This window comes from Salmo salar, chromosome 03 (genome assembly GCF_965601325.2).
Source record: "Salmo salar chromosome 03, fSalSal1, whole genome shotgun sequence".
Taxonomy (NCBI): Eukaryota; Metazoa; Chordata; class Actinopteri; order Salmoniformes; family Salmonidae; genus Salmo; species Salmo salar.
In genome coordinates this window covers 99,742,501-99,760,000 of record NC_138293.1, presented here as the reverse complement: position 1 = coordinate 99,760,000, position 17,500 = coordinate 99,742,501, and positions in this window count along the sequence as shown.

Here is a 17,500-nt window from a genome sequence, read left to right as displayed (position 1 = left end):
CAGCTATGTACCTTTTAAAGGCAATGTTCCCTGGAGACCGCATTCACAGTAAACGCTGCATATGTCGGCTCAATCGGGAGTTTATTTTAAATGGAGCGTAGCTGACAAAGCGCAATGGGATTAAATCCCAGGCCTTATTCTCAATTGACAAATCAACATAGTACATAATGACAAGTCTTAGCAAACACTTGTGGAGGACAAAGCCTAGGACAGATTGTTTGGGGAGTCTGCCAGAAGACTTTCAATTCAGATTTTTAAAGAAGTTTTTAAAGAAAGGGATATTGTTAACGACAAAGAGAGCAGCTGGAATTAAATCTGGATGAATGGACTGGATGGAAAACACTGTGAACATTAGACTGGAAAAGGGTGTGTGTGTGTGTGTGTGTGTGTGTGTGTGTGTGTGTGTGTGTGTGTGTGTGTGTGTGTGTGTGTGTGTGTGTGTGTGTGTGTGTGTGTGTGTGTGTGTGTGAAAGAGAGAGAGAAATACATGATTTCCCAGTTAAAGGTGAAACTCCTTCTCTTTTGTGGATAACACATCCACACTATCACTATCCCCCCTCACTTTCCAAGATGTAGAACACCAATTAAACATGTGTATGTTAGTGATTGTGTGCATCCATGTGAGAGAGAGAGAGAGTCACACACAGACATACTCTCTGCAATAAGGTTCCCTTTCAAAGGCCGCCTCTGATTCTGCTCTTTCCTCTTTCTTTTCCTCTTTCCTGTCTCTCTCTCTCACTCTCTCTCTCTGAGCTGATCCTAGACCTGTCTATAGGTAACCTCTAAAAGTATAGTAGCTTGTAAACATTTCTGGAAGTTAATCACTAATGGAATAGGTTGATCTAATGGACCGAGCTCCTTATGGGTTCATTAGTTAATTGATGGTCGTTATGGAGGTTCGTTAAAGGGTAACAGCTCTGTCTGTCATCCCTGTAGGATGTGATTGTTCCTCTCTCTCTCAATGGACACACACACACAGGGCTGGCACAGTTACCGTATAACCATGTAACCAACGTTTAAGGATGATTACTAAAAAACCACATAACCAACAGTTAAGGATGATTACTGTAAAACCACATAACCAACAGTTAAGGATGATTACTGTAAAACCACATAACCAACAGTTAAGGATGATTACTGTAAAACCACATAACCAACAGTTAAGGATGATTACTGTAAAACCACATAACCAACAGTTAAGGATGATTACTGTAAAACCACATAACCAACAGTTAAGGATGATTACTGTAAAACCACATAACCAACGGTTAAGGATGATTACTGTAAAACCACATAACCAACGTTTAAGGATGATTACTGTAAAACCACATAACCAACGGTTAAGGATGATTACTGTAAAACCACATAACCAACGGTTAAGGATGATTACTGTAAAACCACATAACCAACGGTTAAGGATGATTACTGTAAAACCACATAACCAACGGTTAAGGATGATTACTGTAAAACCACATAACCAACGGTTAAGGATGATTACTGTAAAACCACATAACCAACGGTTAAGGATGATTACTGTAAAACCACATAACCAACGTTTAAGGATGATTACTGTAAAACCACATAACCAACGTTTAAGGATGATTACTGTAAAACCACATAACCAACGGTTAAGGATGATTACTGTAAAACCACATAACCAACGGTTAAGGATGATTACTGTAAAACCACATAACCAACGGTTAAGGATGATTACTGTAAAACCACATAACCAACGGTTAAGGATGATTACTGTAAAACCACATAACCAACGGTTAAGGATGATTACTGTAAAACCACATAACCAACGGTTAAGGATGATTACTGTAAAACCACATAACCAACAGTTAAGGATGATTACTGTAAAACCACATAACCAACGGTTAAGGATGATTACTGTAAAACCACATAACCAACGGTTAAGGATGATTACTGTAAAACCACATAACCAACAGTTAAGGATGATTACTGTAAAACCACATAACCAACGGTTAAGGATGATTACTGTAAAACCACATAACCAACGGTTAAGGATGATTACTGTAAAACCACATAACCAACAGTTAAGGATGATTACTGTAAAACCACATAACCAACGGTTAAGGATGATTACTGTAAAACCACATAACCAACGGTTAAGGATGATTACTGTAAAACCACATAACCAACAGTTAAGGATGATTACTGTAAAACCACATAACCAACGGTTAAGGATGATTACTGTAAAACCACATAACCAACAGTTAAGGATGATTACTGTAAAACCACATAACCAACAGTTAAGGATGATTACTGTAAAACCACATAACCAACAGTTAAGGATGATTACTGTAAAACCACATAACCAACAGTTAAGGATGATTACTGTAAAACCACATAACCAACGGTTAAGGATGATTACTGTAAAACCACATAACCAACAGTTAAGGATGATTACTGTAAAACCACATAACCAACAGTTAAGGATGATTACTGTAAAACCACATAACCAACAGTTAAGGATGATTACTGTAAAACCACATAACCAACGGTTAAGGATGATTACCGTCATGAAAATAAAATAACCGTTATAACAGTTTTTGTGGAGCGAACAGTGGACTGGAGACGGGATGGTAGGGCATTCGTGTTGTTGAGTCCGTTTCTGTCGTAACATGGAGTCTTAACAATGTGATGAAACATTGTTGCTCCTACTGACCTGATATTGACTACACTATCTTGCTACTTCCCTATCCTCACTGACCTGATATTGACTACACTATCTTGCTACTTCCCTATCCTCGCTGACCTGATATTGACTACACTATCTAGCTACTCCCCCCCCTTACTGACCTGATATTGACTACACTATCTAGCTACTTCTCTATCCTCACTGACCTGATATTGACTACACTATCTAGCTACTTCCCTATCCTCACTGACCTGATATTGACTAGACTGTCTAGCTACTTCCCTATCCTCACTGACCTGATATTAACTACACTATCTAGCTACTTCCCTATCCTCACTGACCTGATATTGACTACACTATCTAGCTACTTCCCTATCTTCACTGACCTGATATTGACTACACTATCTAGCTACTAGCCTATCCTCACTGACCTGATATTGACTACACTATCTAGCTACTTCCCTATCTTCACTGACCTGATATTGACTACACTATCTAGCTACTAGCCTATCCTCACTGACCTGATATTGACTACACTATCTAGCTACTTCCCTATCTTAACAGCTGGAGGGCAATGCTCAGCAAGCGGGAGCGAAGGACACTGTGCCCGTGTTGTTGTGTTGCCATCTTGCAGCTCAAACTGTCCCTACTGTGGAGTAGACTGTATCATGGTATCATCCAGATGGTTACTACCAACACTACAAGCTGCTATCCCATTGGAAAGAAAATCAAGTGGGATGGAACAAATCAAGTGGGATGAAACTCACGTCGGCAAGTACCTCAATAAAACACGGATGCACTGGTCATTTGCACCGGCTTGTATCTCAGCTGACATACAGCACCAGTCAAAAGTTTGGACACACCTACTCATTCAAGGGGTTTTCTTTCTTTTTACTATTTTCTACATTGTAGAATAATAGTGAAGACATCAAAACTATGAAATAACACATATGGAATATCGTAGAAACCTACACATGGTGTAATTAAAGCGTCATGCCATGGTGTAACTCTGTTGCTGCAGTTACACCACGGTTTGGCGTGTTATTTGGAGATTAGGTTAATAGTATCATGTTCTAATATGTATTATCATGTTGTCTTGTGTATTCTCATGTTCTAATGTGTATTCTCATGTACTAATGTGTATTCTCATGTTGTCATGTTCTAATGTATATTCTCATGTTTTCATGTTCTAATGTGTATTCTCATGTTCTAATGTGTATTCTCATGTTCTAATGTATATTCTCATGTTTTCATGTTCTAATGTGTATTCTCATGTTGTCTTGTGTATTCTTATGTTCTAATGTGTATTCTCATGTTCTAATGTGTATTCTCATGTACTAATGTGTATTCACATGTTGTCATGTTCTAATGTTCTAATGTATATTCTCATGTTTTCATGTTCTAATGTGTATTCTCATGTTGTCTTGTGTATTCTTATGTTCTAATGTGTATTCTCATGTTATCATGTTCTAATGTATATTCTCATGTTATCATGTTCTAATGTGTATTCTTTGTATGTTCTAATGTGTATTATACTCATGTTCTAATGTGTATTCTCATGTTCTCATGTTCTAATGTGTATTCTCATGTTGTAATGTTCTAATGTGTATTCTCATGTTCTCTTGTGTATTCTCATGTTCTAATGTGTATTCTCATGTTCTCTTGTGTATTCTCATGTTCTAATGTGTATTCTCATGTTATCTTGTGTATTTTCATGTTCTAATGTGTATTCTCATGTTCTCTTGTGTATTCTCATGGTCTAATGTATATTCTCATGTTGTCATGTACTAGTGTGTATTCTCATGTTCTAATGTATATTCTCATGTTGTCATGTTCTAATATGTATTTTCATGTTCTAATGTATATTCTCATGTTGTCATGTTCTAATGTGTATTCTCATGTTGTCTTGTGTATTCTTATGTTCTAATGTGTATTCTCATGTTTAATGTACAGTTGAAGTCGGAAGTTTACATACACCTTACATTTAAACTCAGTTTTTCACAATTCCTGACATTTAATCCTAGTAAAAATTCCCTGTCTTAGGTCAGTTAGGATAACCACTTTATTTTAAGAATGTGAAATGTCAGAATAATAGTAGAGAGAATGATTTATTTCAGCTTTTATTTCTTTCATCACATTCCCAGTGGGTCAGAAGTTTACATACACTCAATTAGTATTTGGTAGCATTGTTTTAAATAGTTTAACTTGGGTCAAACGTTTCAGGTAGCCTTCCACAAGCTTCCCACTATAAGTTGGGTGAATTTTGGCCCATTCCTCCTGACAGAGCTGGTGTAACTGAGTCAGGTTTGTAGGCCTCCTTACTCGCACACACTTTTTCAGTTCTGCCCACAAATGTTCTATAGGATTGAGGTCAGGGCTTTGTAATGGCCACTCCAATACATTGACTTTGTTGTCCTTAAGCCATTTTGCCGCAACTTGAAAGTATGCTTGGGGTCATTGTTCATTTGGAAGACCCATTTGCGACCAAGCTTTAACTTCCTGACTGATGTCTTGAGATATTGCTTCAATATATCCACATAATTTTCCTACCTCATGATGCCATCTATTTTGTGAAGTGCACCAGTCCCTCCTGCAGCAAAGCACCCCCACAACATGATGCTGCCACCCCCGTGCTTCACAGTTGGGAAGGTGTTCTTCGGCTTGCAAGCCTCCCCCTTTTTCCTCCGAACATAACGATGGTCATCATGGCCAAACAGTTCTATTTTTGTTTCAATCGCCCAGAGGACATTTCTCCAAACCGTAGTCTGGCTTTTTTATGGCGGTTTTGAAGCAGTGGCTTCTTCCTTGCTGAGTGACCTTTCGGGTTATGTCGATATAGGACTCGTTTTACTGTGGATATAGATACTTTTGTACCTGTTTCCTCCAGAATCTTTACAAGGTCCTTTGCTGTTGTTCTGGGATTGATTTGCACTTTTCGCACCAAAGTACGTTCATCTCTAGGAGACAGAATGCGTCTCCTTCCTGAGCGGTATGACTGCTGCGTGGTCCCATGGTGTTTATACTTGCGCACTATTGTTTGTATAGATGAACATGGTACCTTCAGGCGTTTGGAAATTGCTCCCAAGGATGAAGCAGACTTATGGAGGTCGACAAATATTTTTCTGAGGTCTTGGCTGATTTCTTTTGATTTTCCCATGATGTCATGCAAAGAGGCACTGAGTTTGAAGGTGGGCCTTGAAATACATCCACAGGTACACCTCCAATTGACTCAAATGATGTCAATTAGCCTATCAGAAGCTTCTAAAGCCATGACATCATTTTCTGGAATTTTCCAAGCTGTTCAAAGGCACAGTCAACTTAGTGTATGTTAACTTCTGACCCACTGGAATTGTGATACAATGAATTATAAGTGAAATAATATGTCTGTAAACAATTATTGGAAAAATGACTTGTGTCATGCACAAAGTAGATGTCCTAACCAACTTGCCAAAACTAGTTTGTTAAGACATTTATGGACTAGTTGAAAAACAAGTTTTAATGACTCCAACCTAAGTGTATGTAAACTTCCGACTTCAACTGTATATTCTCATGTTATCATGTTTATTCTCATGTTGTCATGTTCTAATGTGTATTCTCATGTTCTAATGTGTATTCTCATGTTCTAATGTGTATTCTCATGTTCTAATGTGTATTCTCATGTCCTAAACTGAATTCTCGTGTTCTAACGTATTCTTATGTTCTAATGTGTATTCTCATGTTCTAATGTGTATTCTCATGTTCTAATGTGTATTCTCATGTTCTAATGTGTTTTCTCATGTTCTAATGTGTATTCTTATGTCCTAAACTGAATTCTCGTGTTCTAACGTATTCTTATGTTCTAATGTGTTTTCTCATGTTCTCATGTGTATTCTCATGTTCTCATGTGTTTTCTCATGTTCTCATGTGTATTCTCATGTTCTAATGTGTATTCTCATGTTCTAATGTGTATTCTCATGTTCTAATGTGTTTTCTCATGTTCTCATGTGTATTCTCATGTTCTAATGTGTATTCTCATGTTCTAATGTGTATTCTCATGTTCTAATGTGTATTCTCATGTTCTAATGTGTATTCTCATGTTCTAATGTGTTTTCTCATGTTCTAATGTGTATTCTCATGTCCTAAACTGAATTCTCGTTTGTAACGTATTCTTATGTTCTAATGTGTATTCTCATGTTCTCATGTTATAATTATAAATTTCCCAGACACAGATTAAGCCTATAATCCTGGTCTAAAAGCACTTTCAATGGAGATGTTCTATTGAGAATGTGTTTTAGTCCAAGACTAGGCTTAATCTTGGGGCTGCTGAGTGGCGCATCGGTCTAAGGCACTGCATCTCAGTGCAAGAGGCGTCACTGCAGTCCCTTTTTAGAATCCAGGCTGCATCACATCCGGCCGTGATTTGGAGTCCCATAGGGCAGCGCACAATTGGCCCAGAGTCGTCCTGGTTTGGCCGGGTTAGGCCGTTTTGTAAATAAGAATTTGTTCTTAACTGACTTGCCTAGTTAAATACATTTTTTAAAATAAATTAAAAGGGCTCCCGGTGCATTCAATCCTGCCTCCTTCACCAGACACCCCAATGCCACCAGACTTTAGTCCGGTTTCCGGTTGATGGCTTCACCGAGGTCAGAAGTGGATACCTGCGCAAAGTAAGTTATTTAAAGTGCCGCTGAGGGTGCGCAATCCCCAACGGCACTACTTCACTGTAGGAAGGGGAAATTCCAGTGGCAAGGGGGGAGACCCAAGATGACCAGTATTTTCCACAGTTGCAGGGGGCTTCCAGAGCCCCAGTCTGTCAGAGTCTGCCTATCGCACACCGCCAGCACACACACAAAGCACAAACACACACACAGAGATGCATACATACACACCCTGCCTGCTTGCCTGGCAGATAACATAGGACAGCTGTGTGTGGGATTGAGGTACGAGGTAATGCCAGCCTACCAGCCCAGAGAGAGGAGAGAACACTGGGTTCCCACTAAATGGCCTAGCTGCAAAGTCCAAATTGTTTGTACCCTAAAAAATTATAAAACCATAAATAAGATTTTTGGTCTTAATTTAAAGTTAGGGTTAGGCATAAGGTTAGCAGAGTGGTTATGGTTAGGGTTAAGGCTTGGGTTAGGTTTGAAACAACTAGAAGGACTTGGCCAGATAGTGCTCACCAGGCCACATTGGCTACCACAGCTCCCATAAAGCTCTGCATGTGTGTGTGTGTGTTTGTCTCTCTCTCTCTTTCTTTCTTTCTTTCTTTCTTTCTTTCTCTCTTTCTTTCTTTCTTTCTTTCTTTCTTTCTTTCTTTCTTTCTTTCTTTCTTTCTTTCTTTGTTATCTCTCTCTCACACACACAATCTCTCTCTCTCTCTGACAAATGCATATTCTGAGGCCACCTTTATTGCAGCTAGGGACTTTAATAAAGGAAATCTGAGAAACAAAACGCTACCGAAATTCTATCAACACATCTTCTGTGCTACACGAGCAACACCAACTCTTGACCATTGCTACTCTCCGTTCTGGGATGGCTACAAGGCCCTCCCCCGCCCTCCCTTTGGCAAATCAGATCATGCTTCTATTCTGCTGCTTCCCTCATATAAGCAGAAACTCAAACAGGAATGGTAAGGGTTAGGGTTAGGGTTAGGGTTAACCCTAACCCTAACCCTTACCATGGTAAGGACTGTTCAATGTTGGTCCGACCAATCGGATTCTATGCTTCAAGATTGTTTTGATCATCACAGGCTGGGAAATTGTTCCGGGTTGCCTCTGAAAATAGTATTGACGTATACACTGACTCGATGACTGAGTGCATCAGTAAGTGCATAGATGATATTGTTCGCACTGTGACAAAGTAGAGTCGCAATTCAACGGCTTAGACACAATATGTATGTGGCAGGGATCCCAGACAATCGCAGATTATAAAGGGAAAGTCAGCCATTGTTCCTTTACCCAAGAAAGCGAAGGTAACTGAACTAATTGACTATCGCCCTTCTGTCATCATGAAGTGCTTTGAGAGACTAGTTATGGATCATATCACCTCCACCTTACCTGACATCCTAGACCCACTACAATTCGCAATACCGCCCCAATAGGTCCACTTACAACGCAATCACCATTGCACTGCACACTGCCCTATCCCACCTGGACAAGATAAATACCTATGTAAGAAAGCTGTTCATCAACTACAGCTCAGTCTTCAACACCATAGTGCCCCTCCAAGCTCATCACTAAGCTCAGGGCCCTGGGTCTGAACCCTTCCCTGTGCAACTGGGTCCTGGACTTCCTGACGGGCTGACCCCCAGGTGGTGAAGGTAGACAACAACACCTCCACTACGCTGATCCTCAACATGGGCATCCCACAGGGGTGCGTGCTCAGCCCCCTCCTGTACTCCCTGTTCACCCATGACTTCATGGCCACGCACCTCTCCAACTCAATCATCAAGTTTGTTGACGACACAATAGTGGTAGGTAGGCCTGATTACCAATAATGATGACACAACCTACGGGGAGGACGTGAAAGCCCTGGCAGAGTAGTGCCAAGAAAATAACCTCTATCTCAACATCAACAAAATGAAGGCGCTGATCGTGGACTTCAGGAGACAGCAGAGAGAGCACGCCCCCATCCACATTGACAGGGCAACAGTGGAGAGGGTGAAAAATGTAATATTACTCAGCATGCACATCACTGTCAACCTGAAATGGTCCCTTCAAACAGACAGTGTGGTGAAGAAGGCTCAACGGCGCCTCTTCAACCTCAGGAGGCTAAAGAAATTAGTCTTGGCCCCTAAGACCCTCACAAATTTCTATTGATGCATCATTGAGAGCATTCTGTCAGGCTGTGTCATCGTCTAGTACAGCAATTGCAACCACAGGGCTCTCCAGAGGGTGGTGCGGTCAGCCCAACGCATCATCGGGGGCACACTGCCTGCCCTCCAGGACATCTATAGCTCCTTGTGTCACATGAAGGCCAAGAAGATCATCAAGGACCTCAGCCACTCGAGCCACGACCTGTTCACCCTGCTAACAACTAGAAGATCATCAAGGACCTCAGCCACTCGAGCCACGGCCTGTTCACCCAGCTACCATCTAGAAGATCATCAAGGACCTCAGCCACCTGAGCCACGGTCTGTTCACCCTGCTACCATCTAGAAGATCATCAAGGACCTCAGCCACTCGAGCCATGGCCTGTTCACCCAGCTACCATCTAGAAGATCATCAAGGACCTCAGCCACTCGAGCCACGGCCTGTTCCCCTGCTAACAACTAGAAGATCATCAAGGACCTCAGCCACTCGAGCCACGGCCTGTTCACCCAGCTACCATCTAGAAGATCATCAAGGACCTCAGCCACTCGAGCCACGGCCTGTTCCCCTGCTACCATCTAGAAGATCATCAAGGACCTCAGCCACTCGAGCCATGGCCTGTTCACCCAGCTACCATCTAGAAGATCATCAAGGACCTCAGCCACTCGAGCCACGGCCTGTTCACCCAGCTACCATCTAGAAGATCATCAAGGACCTCAGCCACTCGAGCCACGGCCTGTTCACCCAGCTACCATCTACTAGCAGTAAATCAAATCAAAATCAAAATAAGTTTTATTGGTCACACAGGTGTTTAGCAGATGTTATTGCGAGTGTAGCGAAGTGCTTGTCCTCCTAGTTCCGACAGTGCAGCAATATCTAACAAGTACTATCTAACAATTTCACAACAAATACCTAATACACACAAATCTAAGTAAAGGAATGGAATAAGAATAGGTAAATATGTGGATGAGAAATGTCAAGGCTGGGTCAGAGAGACTGAAAAACAGCTTCAATAACCAGGCCATAAGACTGTTAAACATTCCCCGCTAGCCGGCCTCCTCCGAGTACTCTACCCTGCACCTTAGTCACCGGCTACCACCCCTTACCCTGCCCTGAACCTTAGTCACCGGCTACCACCCCTTACTCTACCCTGCCCTGAACCTTAGTCACCGGCTACCACCCCTTACCCTGCCCTGAACCTTAGTCACCGGCTACCACCCCTTACTCTACCCTGCCCTGAACCTTAGTCACCGGCTACCACCCCTTACCCTGCCCTGAACCTTAGTCACCGGCTACCACCCCTTACTCTACCCTGCACCTTAGTCACCGGCTACCACCCCTTACCCTGCCCTGAACCTTAGTCACCGGCTACCACCCCTTACTCTACCCTGAACCTTAGTCACCGGCCACCACCCCTTACTCTACCCTGAACCTTAGTCACCGGCTACCACCCCTTACTCTACCCTGAACCTTAGTCACCGGCTACCACCCCTTACTCTACCCTGCCCTGAACCTTAGTCACCGGCTACCACCCCTTACTCTACCCTGCACCTTAGTCACCGGCTACCACCCCTTACCCTGCCATGAACCTTAGTCACCGGCTACCACCCCTTACTCTACCCTGCCCTGAACCTTAGTCACCGGCTACCACCCCTTACCCTGCCCTGAACCTTAGTCACCGGCTACCACCCCTTACCCTGCCATGAACCTTAGTCACCGGCTACCACCCCTTACTCTACCCTGCACCTTAGTCACCGGCTACCACCCCTTACTCTACCCTGAACCTTAGTCACCGGCTACCACCCCTTACTCTACCCTGCACCTTAGTCACCGGCTACCACCCCTTACTCTACCCTGAACCTTAGTCACCAGCTACCACCCCTTACCCTGCCCTGAACCTTAGTCACCGGCTACCACCCCTTACCCTGCCCTGAACCTTAGTCACCAGCTACCACCCCTTACCCTGCCCTGAACCTTAGTCACCGGCTACCACCCCTTACCCTGCCCTGAACCTTAGTCACCGGCTACCACCCCTTACTCTACCCTGCCCTGAACCTTAGTCACCGGCTACCACCGCTTACCCTGCCCTGAACCTTAGTCACCGGCTACCACCCCTTACTCTACCCTGCCCTGAACCTTAGTCACCGGCTACCACCCCTTACCCTGCCCTGAACCTTAGTCACCGGCTACCACCCCTTACTCTACCCTGCACCTTAGTCACCGGCTACCACCCCTTACCCTGCCCTGAACCTTAGTCACCGGCTACCACCCCTTACTCTACCCTGCCCTGAACCTTAGTCACCGGCTACCACCCCTTACCCTGCCCTGAACCTTAGTCACCGGCTACCACCCCTTACTCTACCCTGCCCTGAACCTTAGTCACCGGCTACCACCCCTTACCCTGCCCTGAACCTTAGTCACCGGCTACCACCCCTTACTCTACCCTGCACCTTAGTCACCGGCTACCACCCCTTACCCTGCCCTGAACCTTAGTCACCGGCTACCACCCCTTACTCTACCCTGAACCTTAGTCACCGGCTACCACCCCTTACTCTACCCTGAACCTTAGTCACCGGCTACCACCCCTTACTCTACCCTGAACCTTAGTCACCGGCTACCACCCCTTACTCTACCCTGCCCTGAACCTTAGTCACCGGCTACCACCCCTTACTCTACCCTGCACCTTAGTCACCGGCTACCACCCCTTACCCTGCCATGAACCTTAGTCACCGGCTACCACCCCTTACTCTACCCTGCCCTGAACCTTAGTCACCGGCTACCACCCCTTACCCTGCCCTGAACCTTAGTCACCGGCTACCACCCCTTACCCTGCCATGAACCTTAGTCACCGGCTACCACCCCTTACTCTACCCTGCACCTTAGTCACCGGCTACCACCCCTTACTCTACCCTGAACCTTAGTCACCGGCTACCACCCCTTACTCTACCCTGCACCTTAGTCACCGGCTACCACCCCTTACTCTACCCTGAACCTTAGTCACCAGCTACCACCCCTTACCCTGCCCTGAACCTTAGTCACCGGCTACCACCCCTTACCCTGCCCTGAACCTTAGTCACCAGCTACCACCCCTTACCCTGCCCTGAACCTTAGTCACCGGCTACCACCCCTTACCCTGCCCTGAACCTTAGTCACCGGCTACCACCCCTTACTCTACCCTGCCCTGAACCTTAGTCACCGGCTACCACCCCTTACCCTGCCCTGAACCTTAGTCACCGGCTACCACCCCTTACTCTACCCTGCCCTGAACCTTAGTCACCGGCTACCACCCCTTACCCTGCCCTGAACCTTAGTCACCGGCTACCACCCCTTACTCTACCCTGCACCTTAGTCACCGGCTACCACCCCTTACCCTGCCCTGAACCTTAGTCACCGGCTACCACCCCTTACTCTACCCTGCCCTGAACCTTAGTCACCGGCTACCACCCCTTACCCTGCCCTGAACCTTAGTCACCGGCTACCACCCCTTACTCTACCCTGCCCTGAACCTTAGTCACCGGCTACCACCCCTTACCCTGCCCTGAACCTTAGTCACCGGCTACCACCCCTTACTCTACCCTGCACCTTAGTCACCGGCTACCACCCCTTACCCTGCCCTGAACCTTAGTCACCGGCTACCACCCCTTACTCTACCCTGAACCTTAGTCACCGGCTACCACCCCTTACTCTACCCTGAACCTTAGTCACCGGCTACCACCCCTTACTCTACCCTGAACCTTAGTCACCGGCTACCACCCCTTACTCTACCCTGCCCTGAACCTTAGTCACCGGCTACCACCCCTTACTCTACCCTGCACCTTAGTCACCGGCTACCACCCCTTACCCTGCCATGAACCTTAGTCACCGGCTACCACCCCTTACTCTACCCTGCCCTGAACCTTAGTCACCGGCTACCACCCCTTACCCTGCCCTGAACCTTAGTCACCGGCTACCACCCCTTACCCTGCCATGAACCTTAGTCACCGGCTACCACCCCTTACTCTACCCTGCACCTTAGTCACCGGCTACCACCCCTTACTCTACCCTGAACCTTAGTCACCGGCTACCACCCCTTACTCTACCCTGCACCTTAGTCACCGGCTACCACCCCTTACTCTACCCTGAACCTTAGTCACCAGCTACCACCCCTTACCCTGCCCTGAACCTTAGTCACCGGCTACCACCCCTTACCCTGCCCTGAACCTTAGTCACCAGCTACCACCCCTTACCCTGCCCTGAACCTTAGTCACCGGCTACCACCCCTTACCCTGCCCTGAACCTTAGTCACCGGCTACCACCCCTTACTCTACCCTGCCCTGAACCTTAGTCACCGGCTACCACCCCTTACCCTGCCCTGAACCTTAGTCACCGGCTACCACCCCTTACTCTACCCTGCCCTGAACCTTAGTCACCGGCTACCACCCCTTACCCTGCCCTGAACCTTAGTCACCGGCTACCACCCCTTACTCTACCCTGCACCTTAGTCACCGGCTACCACCCCTTACCCTGCCCTGAACCTTAGTCACCGGCTACCACCCCTTACTCTACCCTGCACCTTAGTCACCGGCTACCACCCCTTACTCTACCCTGAACCTTAGTCACCAGCTACCACCCCTTACCCTGCCCTGAACCTTAGTCACCGGCTACCACCCCTTACCCTGCCCTGAACCTTAGTCACCAGCTACCACCCCTTACCCTGCCCTGAACCTTAGTCACCGGCTACCACCCCTTACCCTGCCCTGAACCTTAGTCACCGGCTACCACCCCTTACTCTACCCTGCCCTGAACCTTAGTCACCGGCTACCACCCCTTACCCTGCCCTGAACCTTAGTCACCGGCTACCACCCCTTACTCTACCCTGCCCTGAACCTTAGTCACCGGCTACCACCCCTTACCCTGCCCTGAACCTTAGTCACCGGCTACCACCCCTTACTCTACCCTGCACCTTAGTCACCGGCTACCACCCCTTACCCTGCCCTGAACCTTAGTCACCGGCTACCACCCCTTACTCTACCCTGCCCTGAACCTTAGTCACCGGCTACCACCCCTTACCCTGCCCTGAACCTTAGTCACCGGCTACCACCCCTTACTCTACCCTGCCCTGAACCTTAGTCACCGGCTACCACCCCTTACCCTGCCCTGAACCTTAGTCACCGGCTACCACCCCTTACTCTACCCTGCACCTTAGTCACCGGCTACCACCCCTTACCCTGCCCTGAACCTTAGTCACCGGCTACCACCCCTTACTCTACCCTGAACCTTAGTCACCGGCTACCACCCCTTACTCTACCCTGAACCTTAGTCACCGGCTACCACCCCTTACTCTACCCTGAACCTTAGTCACCGGCTACCACCCCTTACTCTACCCTGCCCTGAACCTTAGTCACCGGCTACCACCCCTTACTCTACCCTGCACCTTAGTCACCGGCTACCACCCCTTACCCTGCCATGAACCTTAGTCACCGGCTACCACCCCTTACTCTACCCTGCCCTGAACCTTAGTCACCGGCTACCACCCCTTACCCTGCCCTGAACCTTAGTCACCGGCTACCACCCCTTACCCTGCCATGAACCTTAGTCACCGGCTACCACCCCTTACTCTACCCTGCACCTTAGTCACCGGCTACCACCCCTTACTCTACCCTGAACCTTAGTCACCGGCTACCACCCCTTACTCTACCCTGCACCTTAGTCACCGGCTACCACCCCTTACTCTACCCTGAACCTTAGTCACCAGCTACCACCCCTTACCCTGCCCTGAACCTTAGTCACCGGCTACCACCCCTTACCCTGCCCTGAACCTTAGTCACCAGCTACCACCCCTTACCCTGCCCTGAACCTTAGTCACCGGCTACCACCCCTTACCCTGCCCTGAACCTTAGTCACCGGCTACCACCCCTTACTCTACCCTGCCCTGAACCTTAGTCACCGGCTACCACCCCTTACCCTGCCCTGAACCTTAGTCACCGGCTACCACCCCTTACTCTACCCTGCCCTGAACCTTAGTCACCGGCTACCACCCCTTACCCTGCCCTGAACCTTAGTCACCGGCTACCACCCCTTACTCTACCCTGCACCTTAGTCACCGGCTACCACCCCTTACCCTGCCCTGAACCTTAGTCACCGGCTACCACCCCTTACTCTACCCTGCACCTTAGTCACCGGCTACCACCCCTTACTCTAACCTGAACCTTAGTCACCGGCTACCACCCCTTACTCTACCCTGAACCTTAGTCACCGGCTACCACCCCTTACTCTACCCTGAACCTTAGTCACCGGCTACCACCCCTTACTCTACCCTGCACCTTAGTCACCGGCTACAACCCCTTACTCTACTCTACCCTGAACCTTAGTCACCGGCTACCACCCCTTACCCTGCCCTGAACCTTAGTCACCGGCTACCACCCCTTACCCTGCCCTGCCCTGCACCTTAGTCACCGGCTACCACCCCTTACTCTACCCTGCACCTTAGTCACCGGCTACCACCCGTTACTCTACCCTGAACCTTAGTCACCGGCTACCACCCCTTACCCTGCCCTGAACCTTAGTCACCAGCTACCACCCCTTACTCTACCCTGCCCTGAACCTTAGTCACCGGCTACCACCCCTTACTCTACCCTGCACCTTAGTCACCGGCTACCACCCGTTACTCTACCCTGAACCTTAGTCACCGGCTACCACCCCTTACCCTGCCCTGAACCTTAGTCACCGGCTACCACCCCTTACTCTACCCTGCACCTTAGTCACCGGCTACCACCCCTTACCCTGCCATGAACCTTAGTCACCGGCTACCACCCCTTACTCTGCCCTGAACCTTAGTCACCGGCTACCACCCCTTACTCTACCCTGCACCTTAGTCACCGGCTACCACCCGTTACTCTACCCTGAACCTTAGTCACCGGCTACCACCCCTTACCCTGCCCTGAACCTTAGTCACCAGCTACCACCCCTTACTCTACCCTGCCCTGAACCTTAGTCACCGGCTACCACCCCTTACTCTACCCTGAACCTTAGCCACCGGCTACCACCCCTTACTCTACCCTGAACCTTAGTCACCGGCTACCACCCCTTACCCTGCCCTGAACCTTAGTCATCGGCTACCACCCCTTACTCTACCCTGCCCTGAACCTTAGTCACCGGCTACCACCCCTTACTCTACCCTGAACCTTAGTCACCGGCTACCACCCCTTACCCTGCCCTGAACCTTAGTCACCAGCTACCACCCCGTACTCTACCCTGCCCTGAACCTTAGTCACCGGCTACCACCCCTTACCCTGCCCTGAACCTTAGTCACCGGCTACCACCCCTTACCCTGCCCTGCCCTGAACCTTAGTCACCGGCTACCACCCCTTACTCTACCCTGAACCTTAGTCACCAGCTACCACCCCTTACTCTACCCTGCCCTGAACCTTAGTCACCGGCTACCACCCGTTACTCTACCTTGAACCTTAGTCACCGGCTACCACCCCTTACTCTACCCTGAACCTCAGTCACCGGCTACCACCCCTTACTCTACTCTACCCTGAACCTTAGTCACCGGCTACCACCCGTTACTCTACCCTGAACCTTAGTCACCGGCTACCACCCATTACTCTACCCTGCACCTTAGTCACCGGCTACCACCCCTTACTCTACCCTGCACCTTAGTCACCGGCTACCACCCCTTACTCTACCCTGAACCTTAGTCACCGGCTACCACCCCTTACTCTGCCCTGAACTTTAGTCACCAGCTACCACCCCTTACCCTGCCCTGAACCTTAGTCACCGGCTACCACCCCTTACTCTACCCTGCACCTTAGTCACCGGCTACCACCCCTTACTCTACCCTGCACCTTAGTCACCAGCTACCACCCCTTACCCAGCCATGAACCTTAGAAACTGCTTTGCCCTATGTACATGACAACACAGGTCACTTTAGTAATGTTTACATACGGCTATACCTACTTCATATGTACTGCATCCTAGACAGCGTTTCTATATAATGGTGTGTATCGACAGTATGGACAGTATATGAATAGAAACGTGTTTGATCTGCAGTGTGTTTCTAGCT